Source organism: Cyprinodon tularosa, unplaced genomic scaffold (assembly GCF_016077235.1).
Source record: "Cyprinodon tularosa strain WSP-4 unplaced genomic scaffold, ASM1607723v1 ctg38, whole genome shotgun sequence".
NCBI classification, from domain to species: domain Eukaryota; kingdom Metazoa; phylum Chordata; class Actinopteri; order Cyprinodontiformes; family Cyprinodontidae; genus Cyprinodon; species Cyprinodon tularosa.
The window spans coordinates 1,724,867-1,749,513 of record NW_024039096.1 but is presented as its reverse complement, the minus strand read 5'-3'; the positions used below and the strand labels follow the sequence as shown (position 1 = coordinate 1,749,513).

The following is a 24,647-nucleotide window of genomic DNA, read 5'->3' as shown; positions in this document are numbered from 1 at the left end:
ATGACAACAAATGAAAATCTCAAATTCATCATATCAGAAAATTAGAATATTGTGAAAAGGTTCAAAATTGATGGCCCCTGGTGCCACACTCTAATCAGCTAATTAACTCAAACCACCTGCAAAAGCCTTTAAATGGTCTTTCAGTCTAGTTCTATAGGCTACACAATCATGGGGAAGACTGCTGACTTGACAGTTGTCCAAAAGACGACCATCGACACCTTGCACAAGGAGGGCAAGACACAAAAGGTCACCGCTAAAGAGGCTGGCTGTTCACAGAGCTCAGTGTCCAAGCACATTAATAGAGAGGCGAAGGGAAGGAAAAGATGTGGTCGAAAAAAGTGTACAAGCAAGAGAGATAACCGCACCCTGGAGAGGATTGTGAAACAAAACCCATTCAAAAATGTGGGGGAGATTCACAAAGAGTGGACTGCAGCTGGAGTGAGTGCTTCAAGAACCACCACACACAGACGTATGAAAGACATGGGTTTCTGCTGTCGCATTCCTTGTGTCAAGCCACTCTTGAACCACAGACAGCGTCAGAAGCGTCTTGCCTGGGCTAAAGAGAAACAGGACTGGACTGCTGGTGAGTGGTCCAAAGTCATGTTCTCTGATGAAAGTAAATTTTGCATTTCCTTTGGAAATCAAGGTCCCAGAGTCTGGAGGAAAAGAAGAGAGGCACTTCATCCACGTTGCTTGAAGTCCAGTGTAAAGTTTCCACAGTCAGTGATGGTTTGGGGTGCCATGTCATCTGCTGGTGTTGGTCCATTGTGTTTTCTGAGGTCCAGGGTCAACGCAGCCACATACCAGGAAGTTTTAGAGCACTTCATGCTTCCTGCAGCTGACCAACTTTTTGGAGATGCAGATTTCATTTTCCAACAGGACTTGGCACCTGCACACAGTGCCAAAGCTACCAGTACCTGGTTGAAGGACCATGGTATCCCTGTTCTTAATTGGCCAGCAAACTCTCCTGACCTTAACCCCATAGAAAATCTATGGGGTATTGTGAAGAAGAAGATGCAATACACCAGACCCAACAATTCAGAAGAGCTAAAAGCCACTATTAGAGCAACCTGGGCTATCATAACACCTGAGCAGTGCCACAGACTGATCGACTCCATGCCACGCCGCATTGCTGCAGTAATACAGGCCAAAGGAGGCCCAACTAAATACTGAGTGCTGTACATGCTCATACTTTTCATGTTCATACTTTTCAGTTGGCCAACATTTCTATAAATCCTTTGTTTTTATTGGTCTTCAGTAATATTCTAATTTTCTGATATGATGAATTTGAGATTTTCATTTGTTGTCATTTGTAATCATCAAAATTAAACAAAATAAACATCTGAAATATATGAGTTTGTATGTAATGTATGAATATAATATACAAGTTTCACTTTTTAAATGGAATTACTGAAATCAATCTACTTTTTCATGATATTCTAATTTTATGACCAGCACCTGTATACGAAACAAACACGACATATTGCTTTAATTGAAGATAGATATGTGTCTTTTATAATTATTATACTCCTTTATACTGTAGAATCTCCATTTATCTTTGCATTCTAACAGTTTAAAACAAGGTTAAATGGCCTACACCTGTATCGCACTTTAAAGGGCTGGTTAAACTCCTGCAACATTGTGTTGCAGTGAGCTTGTCGCGGGTGTGACACAGATATTTTTGATTCATGCCCAATTTTGAGGCATGGTCTGCGCTACAACACAAGAGGGACAATCATGAACTAACTGTGGGTCTGGATACAGCTGAGGTGGTAGGGAAGTGGGGGGCAAGTTTGTGCGAAAACGAAGGGACATGAGGGCGAAAAAGATCAGGGGGTTCCAGCATTCTTGCGCACCTCGCTCTTCTAGCTGATCCAACTTTACGAGTCGTTTTCCAAAACGGCGGTCATACAAGCAAAACAAGCGGGAGGTGTACCAGAGTGTTTGTGGAAGGGGCGGGGGCATATCTGCGTTAACTGAGACACATAAGTGGACGACCTTCTGAGCATAAACCAGCCTTAAGTCCAATGAGCCCCAAATGCTTTACAGTACCTGTCGCCCATTCATCCACATATTCACACACTGATGGTGGTACGCTACGTTGTCGCCACACTGGGGCAGACTGACAGAAAAGAGGCTGCCGTAGAGTCGGTGACACCCTGCCGTCTGATGAACAACAGTAGGCGGCTGGATGAGGTGTCTTGGCCAGGAATACAGATTAACGGAGCAGCAACCCACCGGTTACTGGATGAACCCCTCCTTCTCCCCTAATAAAACACGCTCCTCATGCTTTTATGTTTTTCTTTACACTGATTAATGAAAAGGATGTAAAATATGTTGGGGCTGCTCAGTGGGGCAGTGGGTAGAACTGCTGCCTTGCAGCAAGAAGGTCCTGGGTTCGAAATCTTTCTGCATGGGGTTTGCATGTTCTCCCTGAGCATGTGTGGGTTCTCTCTGGGTACTCCGGCTTCCTCCCACAGTCCAAAAAGGTTAATTGGCTTCTCTAAAGTCCCCTTAGGTGTGAGTGTGTGCATGAATGGTTGTCTCTATGTTGCCCTGCGATGGACTGGCGGGGTATACCCCTTCTCTCGCCCATAGACATGTTGCATTTATTTATACCAAACAATTGAAGGAAGGAATTTTTTGAAGTGCTGAAATTTTTATTTTTCCAGTGTTTACTCTGAGGAATTAAAAGTTAAAGCAAATCTGTGCTAAAATGGTCAATAATATAATTCACGTCTCCCAGAGGTGACCAGCTGCTGTCAGCTAAGGAGACATTAGTGATTTTCTTTTATTGCCCTGGTTTTCAGTATACATGACAAAATAGATTGTCCTATTGTCCTTATTTTTTTTTTTACACTCCTCTCAGCTTGAAATAAGTTGAACAACACTTGATGGATTAAAAACTGTTTAAACATTATCCTTTGTGGGGGAGGCAAATGTTGACTTGACTGTTAATATTTAACCGGTACCCTTTGTGGTTTGAGTTTAATTAAACATAAAGACACAACCTGGAATCATCCGTATTCTTGACATTCCTGTTTATACAGTCCAACAGCCATTATGTGCTGGCATGATGCCACATGTCTTGTTGCTTTTACAGCGGTGGATGAAAGCCAGCCGAAAGATGGGAGTCGATGTTTGCTTAAGTTTTTCTCTGTAGTTGTGCAAAAACAGGTAGAGCTGGAATATGAAACGTTAAGAAAATAAAACTAAAAACCTATAAATCCTGAGAAATAAAGCTTGGATTGAAATGATTAAAGATGTTACTTTTTAGCGACAGTGCACTTAAGTTTAAAAATAGACCTGTCAGCTGGTGGCAGTCAGGATTTAAAAGGTTTTTCTCTTAATCGAGGCACAACAGTTGTGATCCCTCCCCAGCATTTGGATTGGCACTCTTATCAAGCTTTTGAGTCCCCCCCCCCCCCCCCAGCTGGACTGTACAGCTGTTTGGGGCAAAAGGTTTGATGGATTTTAAATCCTGAGTCAGGAAACAAGTCACACATTTTTGTTCATGTCCTGTCCTGTCCTGTCCTGACCTGGTTTAGTTGGATCAGGTCAGGTCAGGACTGTCATGTTTTCTCTGTGACATACATCTTTTTTTTTTGTTTTTTTGTTCGCTTTAAAAAAACAAATCATCTTTCCCTCAACTGAAGTTTAAGATACCGCTATATCAGGGTTCCCGCGGGTCCTTAAAAAGTCTTAAAAGGCATTGAATTCTTCAAAATAAAACTAAGGCCTTAATTGGTATTAAAATGTCTTAAATCAGTCTTTCGTAGGTCTTAATTTTTAAAACATCATAAATAGTATTATTTTTATTTTGATCTATTTTTTTAATCTAAATAAAACGTTAAAATTGACATTTTTTTTTTTTTTTATTAAAAAAAATAACGGCTCGCCATTATTGGTTCCGTCCCGATAGCGGAACCAATAAAAGCGTTGTTACGGCCGGGACATTTGGGAGATGCACCATTAACTTTTTGTCTGGAAAATATGAGCAAGTGTAAATGTAACGAAAATTGGCTCCAGCCAAGAGTTTTCTCCATGGCTAAAACCAGGGAACATATATGAGGCTCAGTGGATTTAGTGCAAGAAGTCATTCAAGCTCGGAACGATGGGAATAAAGGCAGTGGAGTCGCACATGCGAACAACGAAACACAAAGCGGCAAAAACGAGTTACTGATAAACAGCCGGTATTTCTCAGTTTAGTTCCACCCTTGTCTCTGCAACGCCTCCACTTATCACCAAATCAAACATACTAAGAAAACCATACAAAGAAAAATAGCTGCAAAAAAGACTTAGCACTGGTTATGTTGTGGCTTTAAAACTGATTTGTTTTGTTCCCTGCTAAAACAAAGTTTGTGATTTCAATTACATAATTGTTAAAATATATCTGTCATTTGTGTGTTTTTAGCTTAGTTCCTGTATGGGAAGTTTTTCAGAATTTGAAACATTAGTGCAGTGGTTTATGTTAAAATAAACCTTTGGGTTAAGTTGTCGCAAGAGGGTTTTTCTGAATTTGGTCTTAAATTTTTATTTCAAGTGGCATTAAAAAGTCTTAAAAAGTCTTGAATTTAACTTGCCTTATGCTGTAGGAACCCTGTATATTAAAGTCTTAACAATTCCCCAGAATTTTATAACGGGTGAGAAGCAACACACTGAGGCTGGCTCTGTTTGTATCTAATGCCTGTTTAAAAATATTAAATCAATTAGATGTTGAACTTAGTTTTGCCACCTTGGATAGAGTATCCATAATAAATCAACATGACATTATCAACTGAAATTCTCCGTACTGCAGTATAGTCATAGATGGAATTGTATTGAAATGAATTTGAGTTTCTTTTTTGTTGTAATTTAATTTAGATGATAAGGTCTGGATTTTACTTATCTCTAATTTGATGTACACTTTTTGGCATAGAAATATGGGTATTCATCAAACAGATTTTAAATAACTAAAACTCTCCAGGAATAAAAACTCTGATTTTTAAAGGAAATGTCCTGATAAAGATGGATAATAATGAGGGATCTACATCCGAGGTTGAATATGAGCGAGAAGCTGTGTCGCCATTCTGTACTCAATCTTCGCTCCACTGTAGCCCCATTCATTTACTTAATGACTCCCAAATGTTTCCTCCCCCTCTCCCTTTGACTTGACCCGTGTCTGTAGCTCTTTTCCTGCAGCCACTTTGTGAATGAGTCTCACAGAGCTGCTGCAGTCATGATGAGATTAACAGTTTTGTAAACAGCTCAGATAAGATGCAAGGCCTCTGGTCACAGTGAAGTCGGCGTGATAGAAATCCCTTAGTTTGGGTAAAGTCTCATTGGCAGGAAGGTCATTCTGACATAACCTTGGTATTTGCCTTCAACTCTGTGGTAGCTCTATTCCCTGTTGTTAAAGATAACGATTACATATTAAACAAGAAACTTACAGCGTCTTTAAAAAATATTAATTGCTTTTGATTATTTCTACTGTTGATTTAAGAATGATTGGTTTTATTGGTATTTATTATGATGGATTATTTCAGAGTGGTCGGACAGGATACAAGCATTTGTCTTCGTTCCCCCCTCAATCTTTCCTTTGAAGCTTTTGGACTAGACTAAATCTTTCAGAATGCATCATATTACCATAATTACTGAGTCAACCCACCAGATTAATAAACAAAATGAACCCTGTAGAATAAAAGGATATTTCCACACTTTATGTCATTTCTACTTTTCAGTGTCTGGAGAGTCCAAAGGGACTTTAAACCATTGAAATATTTTTTTTAGTAATCAATTAATAGTAAACTCTTAACACATGCAGTTAGCTGAGAGAGTAGTAATTTTGCCCATGCATTTAAGATAAAAAACAAAAACACTTTTACATCTATAAAGGTGGTTTGTGAGAAGCTGATCTGTTAGCTGACACGGTGTTGTTTCTTGAGGCATAGCTTTACCATCACTTTTTTAAAATTATGTATAAAATTTTCTTTTAAGGCACCTTTTGCTATCTAATTCTTAATTGAAAAGCTAATAAACAGATTAATCAGCAAAATAATTATTAGTTACAGCTGCTTCTTTACACTAAACATACACTAATTCATGCACTGATGGATGGCATCCACTGCCACTGCAGACACATTTAGATATAAAAGTAGACAGAGGCCTTTGGCAAAGTATTTTATAGGCTACAGGGTGTCTTTCTTCAGGCATTGCAAATCTACAAACTGAATAAAATTGGCCAATTTTTTTTTTTTGTTGCAAAATAACTCCAGGTCACAGAATCTCTATTGGATTCAGGTCTAAAATTTTATTGGGCCATTTTCAAACCTGCTTTAATCCAAACCCTGCATGTCCTTCCTGCATGTCGCCCTGCAGGAAGGTGAACCACTGTCCCAGTCACAATGCTTTTGGGACCTCCAACAGATTTTCTCCTATTGTTAACTAAGCTGGATACATTGCCCATTTTTATTTTATGTTCAATGGAAGATGTATCCAACACTTCCACTACAGTGCTTTAACATGAGGCTTTTTTCCACCAGATGATGCACAGTTAGTTTGTCCACCATAAATAACAGTTTACCCGTAGCCCAAAACTTTAGCTTTGGTCATATTGGAACAGAGTGCAGTTTTTCTGTTTATATAGAGAAAAACTGTGAACCGGACTTGATATGACTTTTTTTTTTTTTTTTAGCTATGGCTTTCTACTCGCCCCCTCATCTTTTAAAATGATTGCATGTAAGGATGCACCGTTACCAATTTTCTCCAACCAATATAGAAGTATAAGAACTGACATGTTATAACTCTCCAATATTGCAAGTATTGATCCAAATACTAGATAAAAGCTTAGTTATATGTTAAATGGACATTGACAGATGGATATAGAACATTTTAAGGTGGTGGACATTGTTATATAACCTTAATTTGCTTTAAGCTTCTCCTCAACTTTATCACTACCTGCTATCTTACCTTTCTGCTTGAATTCTTGATGTTGTTCTTCGACAGATGTTCTCTCACAACCCTCTGGAGTCTTCAATGCAGAGTTGGACTCTTCTTAGTAATTAGATTACTTTTGAACACACATATTTGCAGTGAGTTTTATTTGTAGAAAGTCTTAAATATTATTCATCATTTTACATAACTTGCCAGACATGTGCTTAAAAAAAACCACTAAAACGTAATGAGGTTCATGGTTGCTGTTGTGCTATAAAATGTTAAACATTTGTGGATGAAATTTCCAAGCAAATGAAGGCTGATAGATTTCAATAGTTTTTTTTGTGATATCTGTCATGATATTTGCTTTTTTGTCATTGCTTCATGCAGATATCGTTGTATTTGTTTTATTTTCTTAAAGCCTAACAGATTTTGTAGAGTTCATCATAGCCGGTTGGATTTAATTAGTCCGATCTTCGGGGGTGTTGGATAATTTAGCCACAGTGGGCCGGATTTATCAAGAATCAATTTTGCGTGCAGTAATTTGCGCTCGCAAACTGGAATTTTGCGCGAGTGGCTGAACCATGGTTTGCAGGTGATTTAACAAGAGCGATTGCGTAACTGGTGGCAGGTGCAAAACTGTTGGAGACGCCCTATTTAAATGATGGTTATGCGCGTTTTGTGGTTTGGGGCATGGCGAGTTTGGACAGCAGAAGGCGCAAAAGGAAATTCGACCCCATGGAAATGGAGGTGTTGGTGGATGAAGCCAACAAACATTTGCACACAGAGGAACGCTATATGTGAACAAATCTGTAATAAAGTAAACGCTGTTGGTGAAACCTTGCGAACAGTGGATGAAGTAAAAAGAAGATACCAGGATATTAGAAGGCGAACCAAAGAAAAACTGGCATATAACAAAACATCTGCGAACAAAACAGGAGGGGGCACAGCAGATGAGATGCCTCTGACCAGCATTGAGGAACAAGTACAGCTGACGCTCTGTGAGGAGCAAATCACTGGAATTGCAGCTCCAAAATGGCAATGCTGGATAAACGAAATGTTTTGATGATCGTGTCCTCGTTCATTCCAAAAGTATTCACACGGAGTGAAAAAATGCGTTCTCTGCGTCTCCTTGCTTCATTTCGATGTCTCCTTCTTGCGACAATAACCGCTGCCATGTGTGCGCAATTACGCATACAGACCATTTGCACCTTCTTTTGAAACGTGTTAAATATTGAGTCAGATACCGTTAGCAAAATTGCTTTCAGGTTTGATAAATCACTTTGCGAGTGCTAAATTAATATATTTACATGTTCTCCTCCCACAAGACGCACTTTTGCGTGTAAACGCCCCATATTGCATATTCATTGCAGAAAAAGTACTAAATGGATAAGACGCGCTATTTAGCACGTTTTAAAGACCAAATCCTTTTAGCACGCTGTTGATAGATCAGTTTGTACATTTTTTAGCGTGCGCAGTGAAATAGCTCACGTTTTTATACACGCAAACCTTTGATAGATCCGGCCCAGTGTTTTTACACTTGGAAGGGTGCCCACACCTGAGATTACACCGATCTGTTAGACCTGTCAGGAAGGTATTCCACACAGACTTTGTTGCATCATCTGTGAATAATTATCTGCCCTGAGAAAAAAAAAAAAAGAAAAGCATAAACAACAGAGCCATTTCCCATGAGCAGCTGTGATTGGAGGTGTAGTTGGTGTGATCATGACATACACAGCTGCTGCAGGGAGGCCCAAATGTGCTCATGAGCAGCGCGGTCCAGCTGGATCTCTCACTTCCTGCTCTTGTTGGTTGATGCCCTGTTTTTCTCACAATTTAGCTCTTCAATCATGACCATCAGTGTCATCTCTTGTTTACGCTTCGGTTGTGTCAGCTGCTTGGCATCCCTCTGTAATCCATCTGCAACCTCTTGACTACAGTGCAGCCCATCATGTCTCTGATTAAGGCCCAGAACATGAGAAACAAAATAATAAATCACTTATTTAAAAAAAAAAACTGATCTTGTTATTATAATTATAGTCTTGGATAAATCAAAGTTAGTGTATACCAATGTAGTAATTTTCATTTTGAGTGGGCCAAAAAAAACACCCAAATAAAAGAAGAAAAACATTTTAAGTATCTCAAGGATTTTTCTCTGCTGGAGTTCCTCTCCATGAGCCACAAAACCAAATCCCAATGTTGTCTAACAGGATTATTAAAATGTTCCAGCTCACTTTTTTACATATTGCTTTCTTAGAAGAAGCTGGGGGGGCTACAGTATAATGGGGCATTGATTTTATGACATGAGCTGGTAGAATTACACTGGTGTCTTGGTATTTACACATGAACACAAATTAATAGTAAAGGATTTTTTCTTTATTTCCTGCTGCTAATGTATTTGATTATTATTTAGAGTTCTTAAAGAATTGAGTAACTTAGAGTACAACACAATTATACTGGTTTATTAGTCGGGCTGTTTACTGTGGCGCAGCCAGATAGTCAGACATGCTGGCTGTCTGTAGTGTTTCAACTAAGGATGCATGATATAATCGGCCCCCTATCGGTATCGGCCTGTATCGGCCTTAAAACTGAATATCGGACATCGGCCACCCCACCGATATTTAACCCGATATTTGATCAGCTTCTTAGTTTCTAAAGTCTAAAAAAAAATAAAATAAAAAAATACTACTTCTTCTTCCTCAAAAACTTCTGTTTTACAGATTTAAAAACTTCTAAAGACGAGGAAAAAAAATATTGATACATTAAAACATCACAATATCTTCATATGCTGATATATTGCCATTTAAAAACACCATATCAATCTCTTTTACTAATGAAATATTGCTATATTTCATCGTTATGCTACGAAATACCCCGAAAATTCACGAAATTTTGCCATATTTTTATATGTTGATATATCGACACGGTATCGATCTATTTTACTAACAAAATCTCACAAGAATTTGCAAAATATCACGAGAGTTTGTAACAGAACGATGAAATTTCACGAGATTTTGAGAGTAAAATAGATCGATACCGCGTTTTTAAAAATCAATTTGATATCAGCATATGAAAATATATTTGAGTATATTATTTTTCAAAGTGTCAGAAATGGATAATATTTTCAATGACTACAAATTTTTGTCCAGCTTTAACATCGGTATTGATATATGTTATCGGCTACATGAGTTTTAAAATATCGGCATATCGGATATCGGCCAAAATCCCAATATCGTGCATCCCTAGTTTAAACAAATTTATCTGGGTGGATTTCTGATTTTTATATCTTTTTTTTTTCTATTTTGTTTATGCTTTTTCAGAGTTAAACAGACAAGACAAAAGAGAGAAAAAAAATACAGGAAAACAGTAAACAAGTACAGCAAAAACAAAAAAACAAGACAAAACAGTGTCAGCAAACTGGAGAACTGATAAAAGGATAAAAGATGTACTGATCAAACTGTAGAGCAGTGGTCAACAACCTTTTTACAGTTTAGGGCTAATGCAGGGGCACTGAGTCACAGGAAGAGCTACCAATACTGACCTATGTATTGCAAGGGTCAATCTTTATCGTTTCTTTAAATTTCTAATTTTCTTTTAGACATTTTCATTCCTTGAAGGCCCCATGGTGCCCACGGGCACCATGTTGGTGACCCCTGCTGTAGAGCATATTAAAGCTTGAGGCAGAGTCAGAGTAGCCTCGTGAGACCATCCTGATCTCGCGAGCTTTCAAGATTTAGCTCGCTAATCAGTCTGGAGACTCTCCGTTGAAGAAAATTTGGAGCCGTTCACCAAACGAACGTCCAATCAGCGTTGGCTTTGAGGCGGGTTGAGGTGTGACGCAACGAGAAGCGCGACAGTTCAGTCTAAAGAACATGGTGGCTTCAGCCGATGAAACTAGCGTTAACGTGGCTATCGAGCAAGTTTTATCGGAATTACAGAGTATTTCTTCACTGAAAGAAGAGCAAAACACTGCTCTGGAGGCTTTTCTCAGAAGAAAAGATGTTTTTGCTCTTTGAGTTTGATCTATCAATTGGCTCCTCTTCATCGTCGCTCTGTTAGTACGTCATATGCTTCGTTGATCTGATTGGTTTATTTCGCCCGTCTATCACCAACATAGGCCAATCAGCTAACCAGTATTTTCGCCCCTTCTAAAATTACTTCAACCGAAGGTTTCCAGATGGATATGCGGAGCAAATCCAGGTTAGAGTCAGAGAGGACAACAAACAATTCTGGAGACATTGTGTCAAGCGGATCAACTTAAAACATGGGATCTCAATAAAAGAACAGTGCAATAAAGGATGAAAATATTGAGATAATAATGAATAATAAAAAAAAGGAATAAAAAAGAGAAAAAAAAACAGCTTTTTATATCTTTACTTTAATAATAAGTTGGATGTTTCTCTTGACTGTTTTGTTTTTCTTTTAAGGGAAAGTGCAGAAGCCTTCTGTTCGCCAGCTTACCAACAGTGCACAGCAATAGGTGTGTGTGTGTGGGGGCGGTGTTGTACATGTAATAGGGTCGGTCCTGTTCACTCCAGCTATTTTCCGCTGCAGGTACACTATATTGCCAAAAGTATTTGCTCACCTGCCTTGACTCACATATGAGCTTAAGTGACATCCCGTTCCTAATCCATAGGGTTCAATATGACGTCGGTCCACCCTTTGCAGCTAGAACAGCTTCAACTCTTCTGGGAAGGCTGTCCACAAGGTTTAGGAGTGTGTTTATGGGAATTTTTGACCATTCTTCCAGAAGCGCATTTGTGAGGTCGCACACTGATGTTGGACGAGAAGGCCTGGCTCTCAGTCTCCGCTCTAATTCATCCCAAAGGTGTTCTATCGGGTTGAGGTCAGGACTCTGTGCAGGCCAGTCAAGTTCATCCACACCAGACTCTGTCATCCATGTCTTTATGGACCTTGCTTTGTGCACTGGTGCACAGTCATGTTGGAAGAGGAAGGGGCCAGCTCCAAACTGTTCCCACAAAGTTGGGAGCATGGAATTGTCCAAAATGTCTTGGTATGCTGAAGCATTCAGAGTTCCTTTCACTGGAACTAAGGGGCCAAGCCCAGCTCCTGAAAAACAACCCCACACCATAATCCCCCCTCCACCAAACTTTACACTTGGCACAATGCAGTCAGACAAGTACCGTTCTCCTGGCAACCGCCAAACCCAGACCCGTCCATCAGATTGCCAGATGGAGAAGCGCGATTCGTCACTCCAGAGAACGCGTCTCCACTGCTCTAGAGTCCAGTGGCGGCGTGCTTTACACCACCGCATCCGACGCTTTGCATTGCACTTGGTGATGTATGGCTTGGATGCAGCTGCTCGACCATGGAAACCCATTCCATGAAGCTCTCTGCGCACTGTTCTTGAGCTAATCTGAAGGCCACATGAAGTTTGGAGGTCTGTAGTGATTGACTCTGCAGAAAGTTGGCGACCTCTTCGCACTATGCGCGTCAGCATCCGCTGACCCCGCTCCGTCAGTTTACGTGGCCTACCACTTCGTGGCTGAGTTGCTGTCGTTCCCAAACACTTCCATTTTCTTATAATACAGCTGACAGTTGACTGTGGAATATTTAGGAGCGAGGAAATTTCACGACTGGATTTGTTGCACAGGTGGCATCCTATCACAGTTCCACGCTGGAATTCACTGAGCTCCTGAGAGCGACCCATTCTTTCACAAATGTTTGTAAAAACAGTCTGCATGCCTAGGTGCTTGAATTTATACACCTGTGGCCATGGAAGTGATTGGAACACCTGATTCCAATAATTTGGATGGGTGAGCAAATACTTTTGGCAATATAGTGTATGATGCAATCCCAAAGAAATCAGTAAAACTAACATTTTAATCCATACCTTCATTCCTTTGGGATTCTCTACACTTTATTTCTCTCAACAGTGTTGCATTACTTTTCACTCACTTCTCATCTTGACTGGGTTTTTCCAAATTGCCTTAGGTCGTTAAAAAAAAAAAAAGCCCTTAAAAGAATTTTTAAAATGGCATGTACCACCACTCCTTTATATTTAGTCTCTCCTAACAGCGGGGAACAGGGTGTTCAACTGGACTTTTATCATGTAAGTGGGACGAATCCTCCCTGAGGTTGGTTGTTTTGGATATTTTTAAATACATTTCTCCTCTGTGTCAGTGTGAATGCTGGCCTGATTCTTCTCCAGCTGAGAGGAAATATGACAACATCTAGCTCCACTTTATTCAACAAGTTTATTAACAAAAAAACAAATGAAAGAGGACTGTACATAAGGAGGTACCAACAGATTTACGCCTCTAACAGTAGAGTGAGTGTTTTCTTTGAATGGAGAGACTGGGCAGTTGGTGGGTGGATGGTTGAGTGAAAGGTGAAGAGGTGGTTTGGTGGTGTGAATCAGAAGCCAGGTGGGTGGTGGGAAGCACGGTAGCTGCGTCACAGTGTTGCATAAGAACGTACGTAGGCAGGCGGGACGTGGATGTGAAGTAATGAGCGTGGGGAACGTTTGGTTCTATGTGTGAGCTCTGATGGGAGGAACCCTCAATAATCCAATGTGTGCTTGGCTAGACTCTTCCCAGAATAGACAGTTGGTGCGATAAAGTTTGTTTTTTCTTCCTGTTTAATAATCACTTCAGATTTATAAAAAAAACCTCACCTGATTACAGTAGTAGCAATTCAAAAAGTCCCCATTTTCCTTGATGGGTCCTTGGCTGATCCTCTACAATTCCTTTTTAAACTTCAATCTTTGTACTAAAATGTTCTATCTGTCATAATTTGTGGACATAAAGATCTAAAGAGAAGCATTGCCTTCTGGTCAGACCCTTTAATTCAGTGAAAAGGTGGAGTCGCAGTAAAAAATATGCACGCCCAGGAAAAGGCCAGTGGCTGGAAGTTGGAGGGGATTTTACTGGGAGCTGCAGGGAAGTGGGCTGCAATTCTGCTGGCGTTTGACTCGGAAAGACCATTTTGAATGGCTGCTAGGTGTTTATTTTCTTGAAGGAATTTATTTATGGATAAAATAAACTATATAGAAAATTGAATTAATTTTATTTGCATATTGACACCATTAAAAAGAAACAAATTCATGGACTACATCACCTGAAGGTCAGTCTGAACAGAGAACTAGTTTTTAAGCGTCTGAGATTGCTGTTAGATGTTTGAGGTTTGGCTTGAGTGGTGCTAAATGAGGATGTCTGTGGAAAATGCGAGGATTATGAGCCATTTAAGATGGAATGTAATGTTTTCCATGTGGACCATCAGGCATGCCGGTTTTCCCACCCTCTGCCCAGTCCATACTCTTTCAAACAAGTATTTGTGTAGTAGTAGAATCTACAATGATTTTCACACTGTTATAATGTCCTTTGCATAAGCCTGCATGTGTATATTTAAAGAATGTTCTCTCAATGACTTATGCATGGTGGTATTTTTTTGCTCAACTACTTTCCTGTTTTCTAACTAGCCTTTGCATGGGTGTTATGGTCCCATATGTTCTCTTTCAGTTTGCTAACTTGGGTGGAACAGCTGACACGGTGCTGAATATTGAAAAATAATAAACCTACTGCTGCAGGCTTGCACTTTTTGGATAGGGGGTTAAATGAGAAGCCACCCTATTACTCTCGGCGCATTATTTCTCAAATTCTAACACTATTTAAATAAAAGTTTTGGTAGAATTGTTCCCTAATGGTTATTTTCATGTCAAAAATCAAATAATTAAAGGATTTGCATCAGTCTCTAGCTCCAATTTGAGTTAATTAACGTAATATTTATTTGGTCATTTACCCATTGATTAGAAGGAGGTTGGTTTAGGCAGTGGCTAACAGATGCCCAAAAGACCAAGAATCCTACTCAGGGATTTTGTGATTCTTCAGACTTATAAATACTATAATAAGGCAAATACACAAGCAAATTGATAAATTATATCTGCAGGGGCGGAGCTAGATGGGGGGCCAGGGGTGACCATGGCAACCCGTTGCCTTTTATTGGCCACCACTACCAGGTCATCCCTAGGGCTGGGTACCGACCGAAATGCTTCGGTTCTACAGAGTATCGAAACATGCCTCGTCTTTCGGTACCAAGTTTCGGTGATTGGCTGGAACACTTAACGTGATTGCGTCATCCAGGAAAAATACATAAGTGGTCACGCCTACAGCCAAGGTTCATGTGTATCTGTTGTGAACTGGTTGCGAGCGTCGTGGAACCCCTTTAAAATGCCCCCCAGGTCAAAAGTGCGGCTTCACTATATTAAGACTGATGCCAATAGTGCGCAATGCAATACATCGTGCACAGAAACAATTTAATAGCAGAAAGTTGCTCGGTGTTTGACTGCAAGAAGAGCGGACCGCAGCCGGCGCGACCATCCTCCTCTCAGCAGCCCGTGGGCAGAGCAAAGCCAGAGTGGAGTGAATAATGCTGCAATTTCAAACTGGACGCATAAGGAGCAGCAAAATCACGTCTGCTGCTTCCTTTTTTGCTGCTTGTACCAGCTTCTGACGCGCGGCTGAAGCAGCTTTGCTGCTCTGGCTGCGCGGTCGAAAAGTGGCTCTGACGCGCGTTGGGCGGAGCTACTCTATCCTTTATTTGCCTTGCAGCTATATTTGCTGTGATCAGTGGGAATAAAGTAGTTTTATTATGTTTTTAAGAGGGAAAATCCACCTGAAAACTTAATCAGTGCAGTCAGTTCATCCTGCCTTCCAATATTTCTGTCGGAACCGCTCAGACCCCCACATACCAGCGGTGCGCTGTCAGTAGGATCCCATTCAACGGGCTTGTTTGTGCCATGAGAAAGCAGACATGTTAATTTTTCTAAAGGAAAACTGCTAAGTAAAAAGGTCCTCACAATGTAACAGTGAATATTAGACACTGAATTTTTTTTGTTATGTAAGAGGAAAAATGTAAATGGAAAAATCAGAGCTTAAAATAAAACTCAAGATTTGTACTTTTTTATGTTGTGTAATTTTCTTTTTCTTCAATATTGATATTAAAAACTGGTATCGAAAAAAGTATCGTTCAGGAACCGGTATCGAAGTGAAGGTATCGGTATTGGTACCGGAACCGAAAATTTTTGAACAATACCCAGCCCTAGTCATCCCATGTGGACAAAATTCACAAGCAATTTATATTTATCAAAGATAAAATTACGACAAAATTATTGTGGTTAATTACTCACATTGATATATGTACTACATGAAAGATGATATATATGGAATTCTCTTTTCAGAACTAGATTTTTTTTTTTTATGGCGTTAAGAAAAAATAATTTCTCTTTAATTCATCTAGGGGTCTTGAATGTAATCAGAGATGTCCCCCCCAGAATAATTTGCATACTACAGATACTAGGGCTGCAACAAAGGATTATTTTCCAAATTGATATTCTGTTGATTATTTTTTCGTTTAATCGATTAAGAATCGGATAGTCTAAGGTTCCTTAAAGAATATTTTTTATAAAAATTAAGCCAGGAGAATCTAAAACTTCTGGATAGAGCATGTTGACAGGGGAAAATGTTTTTATTTATCTTAAATGCAAAATGTTAATATATTTTTTTTACAATCTTGATATAATTACTGCTCTAAGTGGATTTCTCTGTCAGTCTCTATACTCCAGTTAATTGTTAATGGATGGCCACCATTACCAGGAGATTAGTTGACGATTATTTTAATAATCAATTAGTCACGATTAATCTGATTAATTGTTTAAGCGCTAATAGATAAATCAACATTGGTAAGAAAAAAAGTAATTTTAACAAAAAAAAACAAAAAACATAGAAAAATATAGATTAAGAGTTCAATAAGCTGATTTTAACCTGAACTAAAACTACATAAATCAATCCTATGTTATGAAATTCAACTTAACAGTAACAGACACACACAATGGATGAGGATGTGTATAAATTAAATCCGGGGAGGATATATTTTCCATTCTGTGTGGCTCCAAACCAACTTTAAGTGTATTTCTGCCACCTGATGGTGTGGAATGCGAAAGTCGGTGCCCTTCTCCAGTTATATTTAATGTGACACAAATTGAGGGCATCTGCGATTTGAAAATTGTTTTGTTAAAAATATTATTATATTGCAAGTGCAATAAATTCCTTAGCCTTAGTTTACATACGGTAAATATATATTTTAGCCCAGCTTAATGTGATTTTTTTTTTTTTTATCTATTTGATCCTAAGAAAGTCTGCTTCAGAAATGTGAGATGCAATTTTCTTCATGCCAGATGTTGCAGGATATACAGTAGATGCAGTATTTCTTTTTGTTGAATCATGCACAATGAGCCAAGCGAGGCCTGCAGTACATAAAGTATTTTTCTGGGTTCTCTGTGACCTCCAGGATAAGATATTAATGTGCTCAATGTGTCTATGCAGAGCAATTCTGTTTTGTCCTTATTTAAATAACGTGGTTTGCTGCAGAACGATAGTCAGAGGAAAATCTTTGTAACCTTTTCCATTAATACAAGGATTATTTCTCATCTGTTTAAGATTTATCTCAATTGGACCGTAGCTTGTTGTTTCTTCATGATATCCCAACATGGATAATAAATTTTTTTAAATATAGGTCAAGGTTAGTTTTAATTGCTATTTCCCTTCTCATAAATGAAATTTTTACTTGATGTATCCAAGTGGTCTTTTTCCAATAATGGGATTAGTTTAATCCCAATTTTTAGCTTTAGAAAAGGAAAAACAAAAACATTTAAGCTAGACAATACTTTTTACAGCACTGTTAGGTCAGAAATTAGAATAGTTTCCAAGAATTTCTAATATATTTTTACGTCATGTTTTTTCCTTCTAATGTGCCATTTGCAGTTCTGTGGTAGAGCGGACACACTAGAGCACTGTTAAACCTTTTGCCTCCAGATTAAACTCTAATCTGTGCCACATTTTCCTCAGTCTGCCCCCTTTAGATGAGAAGAGGCAGATTTTATAACAGATTCTGTCCATGTATCCCAAGCCTTTGATTTAGAGCTTGATTGGTGAAACTCTTCTTCGCACTGCTATTTAGTTTTGTTTTTATTTCGGGATAATTTAACATTTTCAGAAATTTAATACCTAAAAATTCAGAGTGGAGTTGAGGTCATTTTGGTCCTGGATGGGATGAGCCTCCATTATAACAGGAGTTGGAGGCTGTGCAGAACACAATCTATGGGTGATTTAGTGAGAACTGTTGATTTGCATAGATCTAGATATTTCTTTACCTTTAAATGCCTTTTCCTACAGTAAGCTGCATCTCCATGTTGATTAAAGTTGAGGTTTCTGATGTTGAAGCTACTGCTCTAGTGAATGGATTTAGTAAATGTCCTGCAGGAAACCCATTCAACTCTGCTGTTAGGCTTTTCCTTTTAATTAGGATTATCCCAATCTGTTGGGAAAAGCAGGTGAGGGGTGTGACCCTCTAAGAGAAAACACCTGTTTCTCCTTTTTAAAGCAGTTGTAAAGGATTAAACCGAACTCTTCATAGTATTATTTTTCAGGGCTCTTTGTTTATTGTTGGGCACCTTTCAGAAAGCCACTAAAAAGCCCTTGGTTCAGTTGAACCACACTACATGTGGGCAGACGCGCTGTCCTTACCACTTCCATCTGTCTCTAACGTACATTTGTGGTGCGTCAGCCACAGATGGAGGAGCTGATGGTCTTAGGTTACACTATCCCCTGTTGGCGGTTGGTCACGTTAGTTTTAGCAAACATCCCTGATCCTGCTGGTAAACAGAAAATACACTAACCAGATGCTATCTACCTCATTCTGTTTTACTCCGCTGACACAGCTTTAAACCCAAAACAACAGAACAGGGATTAATAATGCATGTGGTTTTTGAACAGAGAAATTGCTTTTTTTTTACGGTTTTTATTTTTTTCTGTAGAACATAAAGGCTCTTATAAGAACGTCTATTTCTCTGTTTTTAAATAGTTTTTTTTTTTTTTTTTTTTTTTTGCAGATGTACAGTATTTTTACAAATTTAAATTAGGGTAACAATAGAATTAAATATAAATAGAATGCATATGAAGTGGTCAGACGCACTTTTTTTGAGTTAACCAGAAACAAATTTTATGCACCGTTTACAGTTAAACCTAAACTTCTTCCCCCCTTGTGTAGTTAATCTCTCAATTAAATCTGTAGAAATATTCCACAATATCTTCAAGATACAATCTTCTTATTCTGAGAAATAAAAAAAATAAATAAAAATAGGGACATTTTCGGCTTATTGGTCCATGGGATAATTATTTGTCAATTCTGGCCTTGTATTTTGAACCTAATGAAGAAAACTTATTCTGAATATATTGTTTCAGTGATATTCCATTAATAATTTTTAAGGACAATGACATAAAAAGGAAGTTTAAGTTGTTTAAATTAATACCAAAACGCTAAATAATAAGGCCGAAACACAGCAATGCATTTAGTGTGCAGTATTGGACACTAAATAAAAAACGTATCATGTTCAGATTGCACTCAGTTGATGACTGGACTCTGGTGTGCGATTGCTTGGTTGGAAAGAAAACCTGCAGCCACTCGGCCCTTTCTGGAACCAGTTTGAGACCCCTGCCTTATGCTGTTACTCCTTCATTACAGGGGTAGAGGGCAGGATGACCTGTCCCTCCGCACATTGCGTTTAGTGCCACTTCCTCCACCGAGGACCTTGTACCACTGGATGAAAGTTAGGAATAGAGAAGAATGGCACGCTGGTGTTGCAAACATCCCCAGTGGATTTAGAAGCTAAAATAAAAATGTGCTGACACCACTAACTGGAGTAAGTGAAAGGCAAATTGCTTGCTTTAATTTTTGTGTAATTTTTCCACTGAATTTCATTGAATTTTGTAATGCTTGGTAAGGCAAGGCAAGGCAAAGTTATTTGTATAGCACAATTCAGTACAAAGACAATGCAAAGTGCTTTACATGATTAAAATACAGGAAGATAAAACAGAATCAAAGCAAGTAGGAAAAAATAAAAAAAATTAAAATAAAATAAAAAATCCAGAAACAAAAAAGAATATTAAAAACTGTTTTTTAAGTTTTAGTTGAACTGTTTAACTAACGATAATGGCTTTGTAATGCTTCCGCATTGAAGTAAAACAGGAACTGTCATTTCTGCATGTCACCTTCTGTGACATGTTACATTTTTTTAATGTAATTTTTGTTTATAATAAATTACTTCCAGACATTTGTGACACTGCTGTTTTTGTTTGGAGCGATGATAATATTGTGCTCACACTGAGCCTGGTTCTGCTGGAGGTTTCTTCCTGTTAAAAGGGAGTTTTTCCTCTCCACTGTCGCTACAAGCATGCTTTTAGTAAACTTTTAATCAATTTAACTGTATAATCTGGTGAACTGTAAAGTGCCTTGAGATGACGTGTTGTGAATTGGCACTATTGAAATAAACTGAATTAAATTTAACTGATAATATTGAACTCATCTCTAATATTATGGTGATCAACCTGGTAATGGAGCTTTATACTGGATCCTGCTGCATTGGAACAGTGTAGGTAATATTTAGACTTCACACAGGAGGCACTTGTTTTGTGAACAGGGTTTTACAGTTTAAGCAGTGGTCTCACTGCTGTGGACATGGAATTTCCCTCTCAGTTTTAACCTTCCTGCATATGAAGCTTTTTTTTTCTTGCACCACTGTGACTAAGATTTTCCTCTTTCTTGCTGACTTCTATAAACACAGTTGTCACATTTCAGGTTTTCCAGCTCTCTACAGTGATGTTTACCTCATTGCTGTGCCTAAACTGAATATATTTTTGTTTCTTTTGCCCCTACAGTCTGAGAGAACACCAAGGCAAAGAAAAAGATGAAGTTTCTCACCATTGTGAGTTACTACTACACTCAACAGACGTGTAGACGCTCTTGTAAGGCTATCAAAAGCTGAAAACAGGTCGTTATTCAAAGGTAAGAGGACTTTTGGTTCAAATTTGACTTCAGCTTCAAAAGTATGGAAAAACTCAGCCCCTAGTTATATTTTATTTACTTGCTTTTAACCTGCAGCAATCATCCTGTGTGGCCGTTAGCAGTTTTCTGCTGCGTGAGTGCAGCAGAACAGATCTTAATCAAGGATGGGTATTGCTGTAAGTCGACAGCTCAAGGCGCATCCCTAATCTCTTTGGCACATTATACAGTAAATCAGAACTGTGGTTAAATCGAGTGCCTGCCAACTGGGTACAGCTAGTGTGTTGATTTATGACTGGAATTAGTATGAGAGCTTATTTCAATCTCTCTTATTTAGGTCTGAGACTGTTGAACCACTCCATGACACAGGCTTCTTTTTCTCTCTTGTTTTAATCCTGAGATATTCATGTAGTGCTTTGCGCATTGGTAGATCATTATGGAGACAAGCGGTCCAAAGGTCTGGCCGGTCTGTGACAGTTTTAGCTGCAGCATCCAATGGGAATGATGTCCCCATGCTGAGGCAGAGCGGATGCTGATGGATGGCCTAGCTTTCTGCCAGTTTTTAGTCCCACATTGGAGCCCTTGTTATGAAAATATGGATGGAAACAGGCTGACGGACCGCAGAGAGATGGCATCAGGTCTTGTGATGGATGATCACCTGCTTTGCATGCATAAGAGTTTGAGACAGCAGACTTTCTGATCTAAGGAACTACAACCAGAATTCTTAGAAATTTAGCTTTTCAAATTGTACCACAGTGATGCTCAAAAGTATACAAACCCTTTGAAAGGCAGCGATATTAGGACATAGAGAATCATGTTTACTAAGTTGGATTCCTGACACTTGTTGCTTCAGATGATGCTGTTTAAAAAGAGGGTTTGGTGAGTCAGAATCTTATTGTGCAAAACTACAAGTCAGGAGAAGGTTTGACCCTTTATAGGGCAAGTTACCGTTTTGGTAATTTGCATACAATACCTGCAAATGCAGCCCCCCCCCATCCAGTGTTGTATAAAGTACTGAAATCTCGGAGTCAAGTAAAAGTACCTCTCCAAAATATGACTTTGGTAAAAGTCCGAGTCACTGACTGAAATGTAACTTGAGTAAAAGTCTTAAAGTATCTGGAATGGCTTGTTCTTAAGTATAAGAATTACTGTAAAAATAGATGTACTCAAGTAATGTAGTGAAAACTATAAGTAAAAAGTAAGTGCAGTTTGAATGACATTTTTTTACATTTTGTTAAACTTTGAAGGTTAAATTCACTTAAAATAATTTAATAACCAAGTGTAGGATAAATTTAGACTGGCTTTGCGAAATAGGCGTATCCTATTGGTGTTGATGAAAAAGCCCAGGCAAGACCTGACTTTATAGTCAGTAGGTGGGGTCAAAACTACGGTGGCCCTGAAGTGCAAACTGCAAATACAAATCTAAAAGCGCAACTACATTAAGGAAATCGCAACTACATAAAGCAAAGCGCAACTACATTAAGAAAAACACAATTACATTAACCTACCGGAAAAGGTAGGTACCAGTGGGAAACATGAGACATCGCTGATTGGATGACGGTGCCGTTTGACCCTTGAACCGGAAGTCATTCTGCCTGCTGCGGCTTTTGAAAACATGGATATTGTTGGCGCCCCAAACATAGATGCCGTTATCCAGGAATATTTTGAATCAGGACATACGTACGAGGTGATACTGGATATGCTCAAGAATAATCAAGAAATTTCAGTTAGTTTGCGTACACTGAAAACACACTTAAAAGAAGCTGGACTGTTCAGACGACGCAACTTCCGGTTCAAGGGTCAAACGGCGCCGCCGTCCAATCAGCGATGTCTCATGTTTCCCACTGGTACCTACCTTTTCCGGTAGGTTAATGTAATTGTGTTTTCCTTAATGTAGTTGCGCTTTGCTTTATGTAGTTTTGTTTTTCTTAATGTAGTTGCGCTTTGCTTTATGTAGTTTTGTTTTTCTTAATGTAGTTGCACTTTTAGATTTGTAGTTGCAGTTTGCACTTCAGGGCCACCGTACAAAACACTTGCGTTTCTCTCGCTCGTTCTTTTTTTTTTTTTTTCTTAGTAACTAAACCAAACATTGAAAATGTATCAGAGTAAAAGTATGCAATTAAGTTCGTAAATGTAGTGAAGTAAAAGTGAAAGTTCTCAAAAAAATGTATACTCTTGGAAAGTATAAAGTACTCAAAAATATACTTAAGTACAGTAGTAAAGTATTTTTACTTCGTTACTATACAACACTGCCCCCATCAGTCTGTTAGGTCTGGAAGCACAAGATTTAAATTCAGCCATACAGGAAAGATACTGCTAATTGACTGTACACATCTGTCTGGCAATTGATTAATTAGATGAGCCCTTGGAGGATATGTTAACTACTTTGTATTTAGTTATTTAAAAAGTTTAATAAATTAAAGAAAAAAATAAAAAATGTGAATGTCTGTGCATGCATTAGTGATCTAAGGTTATGTTTTAACTAAGAAAAGTGTTTCTTTCACTCACTGTTTTTCAGGAATTTCTTACCCTTCAACTTTTTTTTTTTTTTTTTACATATTAGAGAAAGTGACCGTTTATTACATTGACCTTGATTTTTGTGATCAAAATATAATTTTTAAATGTAAGATCTTGTCCTTTCCTTTAATATCAATCTTGATTTGGCAATTATTTTAATTACTACCCTATAAATGGTTAAAAAAAAAACCTGGGACAGCAGAAAATCCAAAGATCTAAGCTGGAAAGAAAGGCTGGTAAAACCCAGATTGGATTCTACATGTGAGAACAATCTCACCCATATCACTGAAGGGTAACTGTGTAGTTATTTGATCATATCCAGATTTTCGCCCTATTTGTTTGATTGTCCTGCAAAAAGCCACATGATCTTCAGTTTCCTTTGCTGCATCGGCCTTTATATCCACTGCCTCTTAGCCATGTTAGCCCCTCTTTATAGAGGTGGTATTAATGGGGATTTGCAGCCTGCACTGGTGGCCTTGAGTTTGTTTTTTCTGTATCGGACTCTGAGAGTGGTTTCTATTACTTTGGCTGCAATTCCACGAAGGCTTTACTTGTGGTACATTCAGTGCTTCCCAGACCTCCCATTGAGACAATGGTGTGAAGAATGACCGTGAACTCCAGCTCAGGCATCGGGGCTCAAGGACAAACCATGTTCCTCCAGTGTGACCCATTTCTAGGAGCAGGACAGATTTGTGTGCAAGTCTGTGGCACAGCCTAGCCTACTTCTTCTACCCTACTTTCCCCAGTCTTGTTGTTGGAGCTGATCAGCTGAGTTACACAGACTACACTATCTTTATCACTAAATTTAGAGGAGATGGTAGATTATAAATTAAAGGGATAGTTCAGATATTTGTACATGTGAATCTCAGTGAAATTATGAGTAATACTGTCCTTACATGAAAGTGTTATCACTGCAGGGTTGTAGAAAAGTATATATATCCTCCCCTAACGAAATGGAAGATGTTTTTACTGATGTTCTTACATCTCCATACAATTTAGAATCAGGTAACGTCCTTTTCAAGTCAAAGCTCCACAAATGCACCAGATGCAAATTCTAACTGATGCATCTCTGATGTATGTTTTGAAGTTTGTTTGAAGCCAGCAGTTATTTGTTATGCTGATTTTGTATTTTTTTTTTTATTGCATAAATGTTTATAGATATTGCTCCAGTTTTCATGCATTAATACATCTCTTTTAGAGTCCTTGTATTAATTCACTTCATACTTTATCATTTTTGACTTGTAATAGCTTGATGGCTCAATACCTCGTGTTTGGGCTGCTCTAATACAGGGGGGGAAATAGCTAAATAGTTTTCATCTCTAGCTGTTTTTCCAAAGCTTTTTCTTTTTGTCCTTTCTCTT

The 24,647-nt window shown here is 38.6% G+C and overlaps 1 protein-coding gene across 2 annotated transcripts in view; it reads left to right on the top strand.

The window, feature by feature from the left end:
• LOC119791104 (leucine zipper putative tumor suppressor 2 homolog) overlaps positions 1-24,647 on the top strand; it is a 50,653-nt gene that overhangs the window by 8,992 nt on the left and 17,014 nt on the right. For both annotated transcript variants that reach the window (XM_038296974.1, XM_038296972.1), the window contains exon 2: positions 20,646-20,772. The gene's annotated coding sequence lies outside the window, so the exon portion shown is untranslated. The remainder of the gene's footprint in view (positions 1-20,645; positions 20,773-24,647) is intronic.